This window comes from Lutjanus erythropterus, chromosome 19 (assembly GCF_056507025.1).
Source record: "Lutjanus erythropterus isolate fLutEry1 chromosome 19, fLutEry1.hap2, whole genome shotgun sequence".
In the NCBI taxonomy this organism is placed as follows: domain Eukaryota; kingdom Metazoa; phylum Chordata; class Actinopteri; order Lutjaniformes; family Lutjanidae; genus Lutjanus; species Lutjanus erythropterus.
The window spans coordinates 13,808,069-13,823,793 of NC_139335.1; the positions used below are offsets into that span (position 1 = coordinate 13,808,069).

Here is a 15,725-nt window from a genome sequence, read left to right on the forward strand (position 1 = left end):
CTGCTTTGATGTGGCACAAGCATATGTGCAGTGCATGGGTACAATCTCTGCTAAAACACACTCGCAAAACACGATTTTACTGCCTCCTGTGCGGCATCATTACTCCTCGTCACTGGAGCGGTGGGATGCTCAAAAAGCAGGGAGAGTGAGAGAGAAGCAGCCACCTCCTGTGCCAGGCAGTGCCAGGCTGAAATGCTGGAGCCGTATGGTCACCCTGAGGGAGGGGAAACCTGCCCAGTCTAACCACATCTCAATTAACCAATTAAGTTCAAAAGTTAACAGGGGACTAATTAGAGAGAATAGTGCTGAGCACTTGTTTTAATCTGCCTTTTTCCCACTACCAGGCATGTCTGTGTCCGTGACCTGGCTGGCTGAGCTCTGGCTGCGTCGGCAGAAACATGGCACGCAAGCCAGCGTTAGTCACCCATCCATCCGTCCCCACGGCCAGAACATAAAACCAATGGATTTAGACTGATCAGTCATCAGCTGTAAAACAAACCAGATCCAGAGCATTCCTTGTGATGTTTCCAGTGGAACAGGAGAACCATGAAAATCCTGTATTTGAATCTGGAGCTTGAGAGACCTGTGACAGAACGTGGAGCATAACAGTAAAGGGACGGTTTTCCCAGAATTCAAAATACAATTTTTTTTTCCTCCTTCCTGTTGTGCTATTTATCCATCTGGATCAGAGATTTTCAAAGTGGGAGGCGGGCCAGGGGGCTCCAAACAGATCCAGGGGAGGCTCAGGCAACAGGGGTGTTTCTAGTGGAGGGGCATGGGAGGTGCTGCCCCCCTCAAGTATGATTGGTTATTTGTCCAGTAAGAGGCGGGACCTTAATTTGAACAAACTGCTTGATAAGTGTTTTTAAATGTGTAGTTTTATTCTAAAGTTTTATTTTTTATTTTTTTACAAGATTAATTTAGTAAAATAATAAATCATAAAAGCACCGCAGACACTGACAGAAGAGGTGCAATGGAGGAACGATTTCTTTTTGAGGGCTTAAAGAGTAAAGTATGGAAGCTTTACATTATAATTGTGTGGTTTGGTAATTATGGTAATTGTTGTGATTGGTAGGATTCTTTATCTTTTTGATAAAGAATAACAGGAATGTAAGAAACTGGAAAATACCATAAGGGTAATTATTAAAGAAGATATGAGAACTGGTACATTAATGCACACCTACTTCATGCCACCACTGTATAAGTCAGTGCCCTACTTGGGCCATCCAAGTCAAAAAAAAAGTCTGGAAATGCACCTGTCAGTTACAGTTACAGTAGTTATCAAAAGGAGATCACATAGCCTAAATGTACATGATTTGGTTAAAGAGATACAGAGATACAACATTGAGGAATTTTACTTTCTCCCACTTTCATAGTCAGAAACTACTAAACGTCTTTGAACAGACCTTTTATGTATTTATGTATTTGATGAAATGTGAAGTTATGTAAAAGAATAGACAAACAATATTAGGCTATATTGGCTAAACTGTTGTGTGCTGGATCAAATAACATAATCGCATGGGGTTCAAACTTTGCCTGTAGGGAGACTCTCAGACTTTCAAAAATCCCTGATCTAGATTGTTTTGTTGTAAGTCGTAGAGTTTTTGAGACATCAAAGAAATGTCTGCTTTCTCTCAAGTATAATGAAACTAAATGGCCTTTGGTTTGTGGTGCTCAAAGCGCCAAAAAAAAGACATTTGAAAAACTCAACAGTAATATCTCTTTCCAGAAATCATGACACGGTTACTCAAGATAATCCACAGTCCTTGTTGTGAGCACTTTCATGTGGGACTATTTTCTTTCAACCAAACTACACCGGCCAACCATATCACCACACATCTACTCATGGATGAGAGTCTCACGCTCTTGACAGCGCAGGGTACAAGCATTAAAGGGAACTTTTCATGTGGATATCCAATCATTGTTGACGGTAAATGTAGTCAGTTGAAGCAAAAAATTCCTCTGTGCGTGCTACATTGATCAAGAAAGGTGATGCAATGCATCCTGGTACATGTAGGCACAAGCTTCTCACACCCTCGCCCATGCTGTTGTGTTATCACCAGCTTGATTAATTTGTTGGCCAGAACATAAAAATATTAATCTAGCATGACCCTGCTTACCCAGAGGTGGAGACTAGGCATCACTTTGACATCGCTGGATGCAGGAAGGACAACAGATTTTTTCAGGAGAACTCAGCTTTTTTGGTCAATATAGCACAAACTGAGGAATTTATTGCTTCAATTAACTATATTTATTATTAACATTGATCGGACACATGAAACGCGCCCAGTTTACCCTTTAATGGCATCCTCCTCGACTGAGCTGTAACGATGAGTAAATGCCTGCTTCCTTCAGTGCAGTGATATTGTTGGTGGGTGTAGTTTAGTAGAAAGAAAATAGTTCCTACATGAAACTGCTCATAAAAATGTCTGTGGATTATCGGGAGTAACCGGGTCATGCATTTTGGAAAGAGACATTATATTTGAGAGAAGGCAGACACCTCTATGCCTGATATTTCCAAAACTTGACAACTCCCATCACAACTGATCAACAGCACTACAGTCAACGAGAAAAATATGTGTTTTTGATTTTGGGTTGAACTGTCCCTTTAAATCAAATCTAACATGGCCATTTTCTGTTCGCCCCCTCATACTTGGTCCTGCAGATGGGTTTTAATGGATGCCAAATGGGAGGTTTAGTGCCGAGCTATTGGCCTGTTGGAGTCTCTTTTTAACACCATCATATTAAATGACTTGTGTTTAGGACTGGAGGCTACAGCGTGCTCCTCTAGTTGACAATATGCCTCGGGCACAAAGTGTTTGTAACTTACCACTAAAAGTACAAATTTTATCCCTGTGTTCAAGAGGAGGAGGGGAGGTGGGGTTGCTATATTGGCTGCTACTGCCAATAAAAGATATGTGGGCTCTATGACACAATTGTAGTGAGGCTGCTTTGAGCCCCGGAGCCAAATGCAGTGTGTTTGGAATCAGGCTGACAGCTAGATAGAGAGGGAGAGGTGAGAAATCCCTCTTTGACTCTGCTCGTTTTCCAGCGGGGATATCTTTGTGCTCTGATTTTTTTTGGGCTTTATTTGAAGGCCGTGACAATTTAAGTTCCTGCATGGCTGATTAGCCCCATGTGTGTGCGTGTTTCTGCGTGCATGTGTGAATGAGGAAGAGGGTGCAAGAGGAGTCTTGGATGTCAGGATGCAGTTTGAGAGGTGAAGGACTCCCCTGATGTATGCGAGGCCCTGGAGGATTCCTCCCCCCTTCCTCTCTTCCTTCTCCTCCTCCTCCTGTTCTTCACCCCCCTTTACACTCATCTCTTCCTCTGTGAGATCCACAATGCTGGGAAGAAATGTGTCATTAACAGGGGAGACCAAAATAATGTTTATGGGCTCAAGCAGCACTGAAATCATTTTCCATATCAGTGCAACTGCATGGGCCCTGTGGGGGAGTAAATCTGATTTTCTCCTCCCTGTGCCAATGGGAAACATCATGGGAAAGAAAACAGATTGGATTGTTAGAGAGATGGCCTGACACAGCTGTGGGCGGCTCTTTTTGTGTTGGGGTGTGTTGCTGTGTGTGTGTATCATGAGTGTATGTGTGTAGCATGAGATAGGAAGACAGAGACAACTATAGGGGGGGAGAGAAAGAGAAAAAGCAAAATAAAAAATGCGGATGTTTAGCGTGCTTGTATGTGTGGATGGGAGAACGAGATGGATGAGCCCCACTATGGTAATCACAATTTCATGCCTCAGGAATAAAGAGCTGGAACGCAACAAACGGCCCTGAACGGCTCTCATGTAACAATGGGTCAGTTAACAAGCGCACTCACCAAAGTTTGGACAGATAACAAATGGTTCTCCTTGAGGAGTGTGTAGCTGCCCTGTATACAAAGAACAAAGTGCGACGGGCCCTGCAAGCACTCAGCAAAATGTCAGGCCTTTATTGGCCATTCCATAAGAAACACTTGCATTTTATCTGAACCAAGAGACAAAAAAGCGATTGCTTTAGTTGGTAGTGCGGAGGGGGATTTAATAAAGTAAAATGCTGATGGAAATAACAAGGTGGTGCTTGGAGAGAAAACACTTTGTAATGAGAGTCTAGTCCAAGGAAAACTGCGCCGGTCTGGTGTAATATGCTCTTCCGGTTACATCATGAACATTTAAGTGCTCTGAGGAAGGATAGAATGGGAGAAATCGAAAGCAGAGTTTAGTGATTTTGTGTTGTGACATTGCTTTTCTTGTGTGTGCTATTAAATCTGTGTTGTGGGAGTAGGGAATGTGAGTACGTGCATGTGTGGGTGGGTGTAAAAGGAAGGTAATGGGCCTTGAGCTCATTTGTCCTGGCCTGGTCCTGCTGCTGTTTCGAATCTGTCCTCCCACCTCCTGTGTCCCAGCCTGGAATGTCTGCTTGTTCTCCACAGATGCATGAGGCCAGTGACTCAGCAAACTATCGCACTTTCACATGGATCACCTCGAGTACACGTAAACACAGGTCCAAGTGATGAGCTTAACAGACCCTACCTTTGCCTTGGCCTTTTGTCCAACCATTAATGTCCCAGCTAGTCCGTCCAGTTTCCTTTCCGGTCCATCAGTGGCATTAAACCCGATCTGGTCGGTGATTTAACGGTTTATTTCAATCAAAGCAAAGTTTGTGATTGTTGGAGGAGTGGAAAAACAAACTAGGATAGTTTGGGCGAGTTTTATTTTGTTTCTGTTGAGTCTGAATGAACTGTGTTTTATGATGATAAAATTACAGTTTCTGTAAATGGAGTCTGGTGGCTTTGGCAAGAGAAATAATTTGGCTGTTTTTGGTTAAATACAGAGGATCTCTGTAAGGGCTTAGTGTTTACGATACCAGTACCCTTCAAGTGACACCAATACCAGTGGAGTACTTAATTTGATACCTTTTTTTGAGGTGTCTCTTTGTGAGGAACACTTGCAGTGCACTGTGAGCAAAACCATATAAATAATAATTTCTTTTCAGATGTGGGTATAAAAATTCTAGAATGCAGGCATCATTTGACGGGAGAAGTTTCGATACTAGTTGGTACTTGGTTACTTCAATCGATACCTTAAACATATTGAGTACTGATACCCAGCTCTAATCCCTGTAGAGATCCTTTCCATGTCGTTGTCAGACGCTTTTAACAACATTCCCAGGCTTTCAGTGACAAAACAAGCACTTTGGATGTACTAGTCCAACACACATAGGATATTTAAGTGCAGGAAACAGGAAAGGAGAAGGTACTGAGCTTGCTCAGTTGTCCTTAAAAGGGTAGAGACATACAAAGGGTCAGTTGCCCATAAGGATTACATTACAGCCTGTTTTGCAGCTGATGGCTGCAGTTGTCTTGCTCAATAGTTCAATTTCAGAAATTGTTGTTCCTATTAGTCACTTGGACACAAAAAGTGTGTTAAATGTGAAAACAAAGTCCAGGCTGAAAAATCCCAAAGTTACTCCTTAAAGGTTCAGTGTAGGCTTGGGTGGAATCTAGTTTTTCATCCCTTCATACCTTCCTGAAATTTTACCAGTGTTTATGATAGTGTGGCGATATTTGGGTAAAACTTAAAGATAGTACTCTCTCAACATAACAAGCCTATTCAGGCAGTTTGGAAACACCACACCCTGAGGAACTCTGCTTTGGTCTTCAGAAGCTGCAGCCTTTTTTCACTTACAAACTCAAAGCTACACTGTACATTTACTGCCAGACAGACAGCTTCATTGCTCATCTTTTCCTTGTGTACCTCCGCTCCCATTCTCTCACACTCACTCAGCTAAAGATACATGATACCCTCTGTAATCTGCAGTGTTTGCTGGCTTACCCTTATAGTTGCGACTAAATCCAAAATACTTTCAAACTTTCAAAGTGTAGAGGCATGTTTCTCTTTGACTTGTTAGTCCTAAAACTTTATAGATACAGACCTCTGGTGGCACATGCTAGGTACTACAATACATCATCTCCATATAAGTTTAGTAAAAAGAGGAGCACTTTTATTTTTTACTGTATGTCGTAATATCCTGGTATACCACAATACCTTGATACCCCCCAAGCGTAGTCCAGTGTGTAAAAAATATAGGGATCTATTGGCAGGATATAGCAGAAATGGAACATAAAATTCATAAGTATGTTTTCAGTCATGTGTAATCACCTGAAAATTCCAACTCTTGTGTTCTGGTTACCTTAGACTGAGCCACAATGAGTGCAGGTACTTCCTTGGAGGCCACGAGGCTGCACTGCCATGTCTCTACAGTGGCCCAAAACTGACAAACCAAACATTTGCTCTAGATATGGTTTGCTCCTTTAACCCCCTCACCCTTAGCCTAGCCTCTTCTCCCTGTAGCCTTCACCCACACTGCTCAACCCCTCAGCCAGCTCTTACTTTGACAGTCAGAGGTCTTCACTTCCCAGCCTGCTCTTCAGCAAATAGCCACACTGGTGCTGTGTGTCCAGCTATTTTGTTACAGTACCAATAAAACACCTCTTCAGCAGGAACTCTTCCAGACATCGCTATCTCTTAAGAGTCAGCCTCCCCCTGCCACCTCACACCACTGTTGCACTGTCGGCACAGGAGTGATGGGATTGCCCCTTTTTGACAATGATAACCCTCTCTGAAAAGGAGGCTTTATGAATGATTAACTGCAGTAAAATTGAGGTGGAATACCCCTTGAAGAGGCTGGACAGGCAGCGGCACACAAGATACCTAGAAAGCAGACTCCTGTACAAATAGCGAAAGATGGTGAGAAAGTGAATAGATGGAGAGAAACATATATTGGTGGGATGTGTGCATGCTCTTTGACATCGCTCCACCCCTACTAGAACAAAATATCCCTCTGAGACATTTTCAGTTTTTCTGTATCATCGCAGCCTGTGTGGATCCATTGTTGTTTTCAGGCTCGCTGCCAAGCCAGGACGAGCCAGTTGGACTAATTTGTTTAGGATTAGAATCTCTTATCCCTATCATGTCAACTTGTATATTGTATAAACAGCTGGGTGAAGTGGGCGGGGTGCTTCGGCTGACCTCCCCAAGCCAATTTTATTTGCATAGCACTTCTGCAAAAAAAAGTCCCAGAATCCCTTCTAGTCTGCCATCGCTTCAATCGCGAGCGAGTGGCTGACCACAAAGCCACTCTGCAAACACAGGCTGTCAACTTCAGCGAGACGACCACCATACGCACACACAATCGCACACACAGAGGCTCACATATGCTCAGCGGCACACACCCTCCCACACACTCTCTGCTGCTCTTTCACTCTCAAAGTTTCTCACAGTTGCTCTCGCCCTTATCTACACTTCTAGTCTAAACTCTCGCCCCTTACCCCTCCTCTGGATGTTGCCCTGTAGTGCCGGCAATCTTTCTCACTCTCCTCCTCTCCATCCATTCTTCCAACTGCTTCTCCCGCTCCCTTTCCACTCATCCCACCCCCGCACTGACCACATCCACTAAACTCACTCCACAGGCACGCAGTGTGGAGAGTGTCGGAGGCGTGCGCTGCTGGCACTTTCCCCCACCCCTGCACTGGGCCCGGCTCCAGGACTGGACCGCCTGCTTTGCTTTCTCTCTCTCATGTCAGTGTGCTTCTGATCAGACCAGCCTCCTACTAGAGCTGTAGAGGAGGCCCACACCCTCAGCCCCACCACTCAACCACCCACCAACCCAAAAAGACAAAGTTGGGGACCGGGTTTATAAAGCACGGGGCAAACAACAACTAAAAAAAACTTCTGCTACAGTTGTTTCCGAAGTCAGGAGGAATTTGGCTACCAGTTGTGCTAATGTTTTCAAGATGACTTTGACTGTTTGAAGGAAATCCCCCCTCTTTAGTAGCCATTTGAAATTCCTTCTGCGTTTTATTGTGAGGAAGTAGGCGCTGGGTTAGTCAGCGGCCCTCCAGGGTAGCGTGCGCAGTCTGTCTGGGGCTGCCGGTGTGTACAGTCGCCCTAGTCCGGCTTCCTCGTGTTACGAGAGAGAGGGTCGAGGAGCTTAGTTGTGTGTTTATGGCTGAATATGTGTGTGGAAAGTCTGGCTGGCTTCGTCTCGGGCGTCTGAATTCCTGGGCAGAACATGGAACTGCATCGGTAGGAAAGTCTGATGAGAAAGACGCTGAAGTGGGAGTGAAACTCTTAACCAGCAGACATCCTGCTCAATATGTTTTCACTTGGTAAGTTAACACTCAAATGTCTACTTCTTCATCGCTTCTGACTTCAGTCTTTACTCCCAGCTTTTGGGTTTCTTCCTTGTTAAACAGCCAAACCAATAAGATTCACAGCTAAGGCCGCATAAACACAGAAATTCTTAATGGCTTGAGGAAAAGTTGTTTGAAATCCGCAGAGGTGGCAAAAGCACACTCATTCTTTACTCAAGTAGAAGTAAAGATACTTTTGTATAAAAAGACTGGAAAAGTAAAAGCACTGATTCAACTTCTTTACTCAAGTAAAAGTAAAGTACAGTCTGAAATGTAAGTAAAAAGTAACCCCCAGTGGACATTTCTACTGTTTCTGTACAAAGCTAACTAAATCTCAAATTTTCTGCGCCTTGTAACATGTTATGTCATTTTCATCTTGTTACGTCATTACGTCCTTTTCATCGCATGTTTTTTACATCACTTTTGTCTTGTTTCGTCTTGTTATGCCTTGTTTCGTTGTTTTCGTCTTGTTATATCTTATTATGTCGTTTTCATGTTATTATGTCTTGTTATGTCATTTTCATCTTGTTACGTCTTTGATGTTGTTTTTGTCTTGTTTCGTTGTTTTCATCGTGTTATGTCTTTTAGCTGTTTTCGTCGTTTCATCCTTTATATCACTTTTGTCTTGTTATGTCTGCCATCCATGATATGCACTGATGGATACACAAAGTAATTGTCCTGATTGAGGGTGGAATCAGTCTTAATGTTGGGAATATAATAATTTAATGATTTCCCTAAAAGGCCTTAAGTAACATGTCTGTTTTGACAATGTAAGGAGTAGAAAGTACAAATATTTGTGTTCAAATTTAGAGAGATAAAGTAAAAAGTTGTCAGAAAAAATAATACTTTGAGTACAGACACCTGAAAACTCCACTAAAGTACAGTAACAAAGTTCTTGTACTTTGTTACTCACCACTTCTGGAAATCCATAACTCCATTCTAATGTTGCTGATAGATGTTCTGGAGTCTTGTCTCGCTGTGTCAGAGAGTTAAAGCAGTGCCAGCAGGAGCTGCTGCAACTAGACAGTTGATTTTAACCAGCTCTTGGAAACAAAAAGTTTTCCTCTTTTTTCTTTGATGATCTAACCCCTCACTAATATTGATTTAATTTATTTGAGACATGAAGGAAGGCGGTGTGTGTTGTGTCACAGGACATGACGAAGGAAGCATGTGTGAGCTGTTGTGCACAGTTAGAGAGCCTGGCTGCCACATGGCACTGACCGCTGACTGTGCAACCTCGACCGGCTTGTGCTCATTCATAGGAGGTATTATAAATGAGTATTGTGTGTGTGTGTGTGTGTGTGTGTGTGTGTTTCTATCTCTTGTGGCATTTCTTCTTCTTCTATCCTCCCCGCTCTGATCACTGAGCTGTGGAGAACAGGTTGATGCAGTCACACCTGCAATTTTCTCCCCCTCTCTCTTCTTCTTCTTCTCTTGTCACCATCACTCTCATCTCTCGCTGTCTGTATGGTGTCCTTGTCTAGACGACACGTCCATCCGTCCCTCCAGGCTGCCGTCTGCAGATAAGACAGAGAGCTGCGGACTACCTTGGCTCACTTTTCAAGAGCAGACAGGGAAATATGATGCACGGTGAAATAATTGTACTTTATCTTCTCTTAGACAATAGACATAGCCATAGATCTGTGCTCCTGAGTGAGTGTGTATGAGTGTGTGTGTGTGTGCTTTCATGCCCAAGCACACGCTAGTGCATGTGAATGGGTGTGTATTTCTCCAGGAGGAAATTTTGATCTGATTCCCAGCATTCAAAAGAACAACGTGTTGTGGGCGGGTGCTTGTTGTCTTCTCAGCTTTTTTTTTCTCCCATCACTGCTTGGCCCACACTTAGACGAATCCCTTTACATCCTATTATTGTTATAATTCCTTGTTAAGACACCAAACAACCACTCACCCTCCAGTTTCATTAATGGGCCGGGGTGCTCATTGGAGATTAGTGACCCAGACAGGGCAAAGATTATGACACAACCCTCCCTGCGGCCTAACAAATGAAACCAGATTAGATCCCGGAGAAAGGTGTGTGTGTGTCGATGTGTATTACTCATGTTGTGGGGACATAAAGCTTTTTAAACACTCACATTGTGGGGACTCGCCTTCTTTATGGGGACTAAATGCACGTCCCCATAATGTAAATCATTAATTTTTAGGCAAGTATTGGTTATGGGTAAGGTTTGGATATGTCTCCAGGAAATGAATGTAAGGCAGTGTAATATCCTCTGAAGTGATGGAAACATGACTGTGTGTGTGTGTGTGTGTGTGTGTGCGCAGGAGCTTGGGTGGGGTTTCAAGGTAGATTGGGAGGGCTGCTGTTGCCGAGCAGCACACTGACCAACTGCATCTGCCCACTGCTGTTGTAATGGCTAGCATTCAGCCTCCTTGCCTCAAGCGCTGTTTCTCTTCCGTTCCCATGACAACTGGGCCTTCATTCTCCCCGCTCCGCCTCCCCGCCTGCTGCTCACTCGGTGCCGTCCACGGGGCCTCCGCCTAGGCCCACATTACCATGTGTGCATGCATGTGTGTGTTTTGGTTGTTGTGCACAAACTGGACTCCTTCACCTTACACACCCACAGTGGTGCGTGGGTGGAGCAGCACTAGTTAACACCTCCACCTCCAGAGGTTCTGGGATATTTGTGTGATTGTTTGTGTGTTTGCACATTTGAACCCATTTGAACCGACTGTGTGAGTGAGTGAGGGTGTCAGGGTGGGATGTATAGATGTCAGGGAGGGAGGTGGGGTTCCCCCATCTCAGTGCTCCCCTCTCCTTTAATTCTCTAATAGGATTAATCTCCATCGCTGTCAGGGATCGGCGCCGATTAGGATGCACATGACCCGATTTTCTTAAGAGCCCATACAAATGCACTTCTGGCACCACTTAAGAACCAGAGAAATAAATGAGCAAGGTTTAAAAAAAAATACAGGCAGAGAAAACACACAACTTTTACAAGGAGCTGGTGTTGCGGTGGCAGGCCCCCTGGATCCATGTCACCATTTAATAAGCTGCTAAGTAAACAGTTATGGTGAGTCCAGCTCTGGTGCTGTCATGCCCCGAAACCTTCGCTCCACTTGTTCTGCACTGCTTTGGTTGGCACCCAATGTGAAACTGCCTCAACACCAAGGCGGACCAGCCCACTTTTATAACCTGTGTGCTTTCTCACCGACACCTCGGTTTCATTAGGTTTTAAATGGGTTTGGGGGGGGAATCATATTGGATGCCTTAGATTCAACAGTGGTGTGATAATGTTTGAGCAATGACAAAGACAGAGGCTAAAACCACACCACTATATTTTTGTTTTAAAACTCATAAGTTTTGCTGCATTTAAGCATGTTGTCTACACTACTTTAGCATGTTAGGACACCGAAAACGTTTGGAAAGAATGACAGTGACACTCACATGCGCTTCCTGATTGGCTCTGATCAGTCACAACATGCCATTCCCTGATTGGTCACACAACACTGTGAGGTGAGCTGTTGCTAGTTTTTATTTACTGGTCATAACAGATCATCATCTGCCTTTAAATTTGTGCTATAATTACCCCATGCTTAATTTAGCTGTCAGTTGAATCAACAGCCATGGCAGCCAGTGAGCATTATCAAATGTCAGTGTTGCTGGTGTTTTACTAAAAATCAACATGATCAACAACTGATCTACAGTTCGGCATCACTCTTGGACTTACTGAGTCTGATTCTGTCAGTTTTAGCCGCTGTAGACAACAACACAATACAGCTAATGGAGCTAACGGCTACTTACAAAGTTAGCATACTCACTGTATTACCTGAGTGATGAGGGAAGACCCAGAGAAAGCACTAATGCATCTGGACTATCCAGACAAGTTGTTGCGGTCAAAAATATGTGCATGTGTGTAAATAATGGATTAATTTTGGTGCAGCAATGTTTTAAAGTTTGCTACGATATATTACCTGCCAGCTGTGCTTAGCCTGATGTTAGTGTGCTCAGCCACTGTCTTTAGACAGAAATTGAGATAAAAAACAATGACAATGTTTTAATAAAAATAGTTGTATCCAGGAGGATTACATGGAGAGCAGTCATGTTTCCCTGCAGCATAATCTTTGTCCTTTTATCCTGTATTTGACTGCTTCCTGTTTACACCGGCACAAGCATGACCAGTGTACGTGAATGGTCATGTGATATGCTTTTCAGGCATTTTATTATGGCTGGAGATTATTCCTGAAACTGTGCTAAAGCGTCCATCTGGATGGAGATTGTTGTTGCTGTTTCAAAACGCCGTAGTAGTGTGGATGTAGCCAGACACAGCACCATGCACAATATATTTCTCAGCAGGAGGTAAAGAGTGACCGTAAAACAGAGGGAGGGGTCCTCTATAGAGTGACAGGCTGTGGAGTCAGCAGGTAAAGGCCACTGCATTATTATTCTGTACCTGTACAGCTCATAATGGACCTATGGTCAGCCCCTGTGCCATACAGACCCTATGGCCAAACTGGATGACTGAAAGATCTGATCTGTTGTATTGTGGGAAGGGCTTCATGTGTGAGTTGATCTGAGACCCTCCTAAGGTTTTCCTTCAATCCCCTTCTCCCCTAACATCAGCTTAAACTTCAAAGATCCCCTTGCCTGACATCTAGACATCCCCTTTTTATGTATTGTCCCTCTCCTCCCCTTGTCTTTCTGGCAGAGGCTCTCTCCTCTCTCGGTGTGTGAAGAGGGGCTCTCTCCGTCACTCTCTATGTCTCTCTCACCCCGTCTCCCTCTTGGGGGCGAGGCTGTTAATAATGCAGGAGGATTAGCTGATTTATGTGAGCCGGAGGCGCTGAGGAAAGCTGGGGTTCCTCGGGGCGACAGGCAGAAAGAGAGGGGCCGAGGAGTGTGCAATGTGGAGGGCGGTGCCGTACAGGAGCCCTGGGTGTCTGGATGATCGGGACTGGATCTGAGCCTAGTGTGCAGGCTGGTCACAACCCACCCCCCACTGCCCCCGAACCCCACACCTTTCACTCCACAGAGCTCTGCCAAGAGTGCTCCGCATGGTCAGAGGTGATAGGAGGTGGCAGCAGAGAAGATAGTGGGGTAAGGCAGACTGAAAGGGGAACAAAACCCAGATACTGTACATTCTTAGAAATTCCAAAAGGGTTCTTCATGGAGGACTGAGGTTCTCCCCAGAACCATTTGCTTCTGAAGAAGCCTTTTTTTTGACAAAGGGGGTTGTCAAGGATTCTTTGTAAAACTGAGGGATCCATTAAGAACACTTTTTTATCAGTAGACCCCTTAGTGCAAGAAAGACTTCTTTCATTAAGGATTCTTTGCAGGGGCTTCTCTGTAGAACCTCCTTGGCGGGTTCTAGATAAATCCCTTGCAATACAAAATTGTTCTCTGTAGAAGTCTTTGTGGGTTCTAGATTAAACCCTTGGAATATAAAACAGTTCTTGGTTGAACACTCTAGGTGGGTTTTTGTTAGCACCCACAGAAGTTCAAAGGACTCTGGGTTGAACCCCCAGAGAGGGTTCTGGGTGGAACCATTGCACTGTAGGAGGGTTCTCCTCATTGGGGGTTCTGGGTGAAACTTTTCATAGATGGTTCTAGGTATATATCTATCTAGGGATACTTAATATAAAGTATGGTTTTGATGCCACTAAAACTTTGACTCTGAACTCTTGACTTAGAGTTTAATACTAAAAGGTTAATAGCAGGTTTCATCATTAAACGTGACAAAAAACAAAAATACCCTCAATAATTACCCATACTGAAGCACAATTGTTATTGTTTTTCTATGAGTTTTTGATAGACCATTGTGTGAACAAACACACACACACACACACACACACACACACACGGTTGGTTTTAAGGTAGTTTTTCAAGGTAGAGCTCTGTAAGGTCGAGGATTGTCTGGGATTTCCACCTGTCTGGGGCTGTGGTGCAAAGTGTGACAGAGGTGTTTCTGTATGTGTGCAAGAATGCATGTCCATGTCTATTTCTATGTGGGAAGTGTATGTATGTGTGTGTGTGTGTGTGTGTGTGTGTGCCTCTGCATGCTCCTGTGCTCTGGCCCATGAGCCATAGGCTATTCGGTGCAGACTGATGGGTTTATCCCTGCTGTCTGCCCACAGGATGTGCTCACTCACTGCCTGGCTGATTAAGACTTCCACACAATTGTTCTCACACTCCTAGAAAAGCATCGATTCATGTTTGGACTGATTCATGCTTAAAGAAAATCAAATCAAACAGCGTTCCTTGTTAGATCAGCTCGTCATGAGGGGGCCGATAATGAATTTTACCGTGTTGCTCTCCCCTCCGTTTTCGCAGCTTGGCCTTGTGCGCACAATGTATGCTACACCAATGTGTGTGTTTGTGCAAGTATGTGCATGTGTGCGCTCATCCAGGCATCGTCATACATATGCATGAGACTTCATGGCAGTGTGACTTGGGGGAAATGAATGTGCAAAGAGCCCGGGCACCCGGGCCCCTTGCTCAAGTGCACTGGCGGGCGCGTAATGGGAATGTAATTTAAGCAGTGGTTAATCAGTGTGTTTTCTCCGACTTGCCCAGCAATGCATAATAGACAATCAGCCCCCAGTCACACGGGCGTTGCTACGAATGGTCAATTACTCATCATAGTCTTGTTAAACACACAGTTCAGCCAGCCAGGGACAGATTGCTCTGCTGGTGCCATCATTATGGTAAAGAACAAAGCAAAGCAATGCTATGTGTCAGAAAGAACGAGGGACAAAGGCAGAGAAAACAGAGACAATGGGGAAAGAGGCACATACACTTTACATACACTCTTAGAAATAAATGTGCTAACTACGACCATCAAGGGTTCTTCAGGTTGTCCTCATAGGGGAACCGTTTTTGGTTCCTGGTTTGACCAGGAATTTTTATTTAGGTTCCACTTGAAACCCTTTCAGAAAGTTGTATCTAAAATCCAACGTAAAAGGTTATACCTAGAACCATCAGTGCAAGGTTTTACCCAGAACCCCCCTTGAGAGCTTCTACAGAGAACCCTTCTATGGTGTAATGGTTTCATCCCTCTGTGAGAGTTCTATCCAGATGCTTTACACCTTCTAAGCATGCTGACAAGAACCCACCCAGGGGTTTTACCAAGAACCATTTTATATTCCATGGGTTTTGTCTAGAACCCACTCAGGGGGGGGTCTACTGAGAACCTTTTTTATATTTCAAGGATTTTATCTTAAACATACTACTGACAACCCTTGACAAACCCTTCCTTCAAAAAATGTTTCTTAAGGAGCATATGTTCTGTGCAGAACCTTAGCCCATTCATAGGGTTTCATCTACAACTCACCCAGGGGGTTCTACCAAGAACCCATGTATATTATAGTACAATGAAATCTTGATGAAAGAGAATTTCAACAATCCTTGCAGAACTCTTTCTTCCAAAAAGGGTTCTTTGGAGGATGAAGTTTCTTAATGGAACCCTTAGTCTTGCAAATAACACTTTACGAAGCCTTTCTTCAAAAAAGGTTTTTCTGAAGCAAATGGTTCCGAGTAGAACCTCAGCCCTTCAGGAAGAGCCCTTCTGGAACCCTTA

At 44.0% G+C, this 15,725-nt stretch overlaps 1 protein-coding gene across 1 annotated transcript in view; it reads left to right on the forward strand.

Annotated features, from left to right (window-relative positions):
• bahcc1a (BAH domain and coiled-coil containing 1a) overlaps nucleotides 1-15,725 on the forward strand; it is a 93,233-nt gene that overhangs the window by 27,864 nt on the left and 49,644 nt on the right. The window lies entirely within an intron of this gene.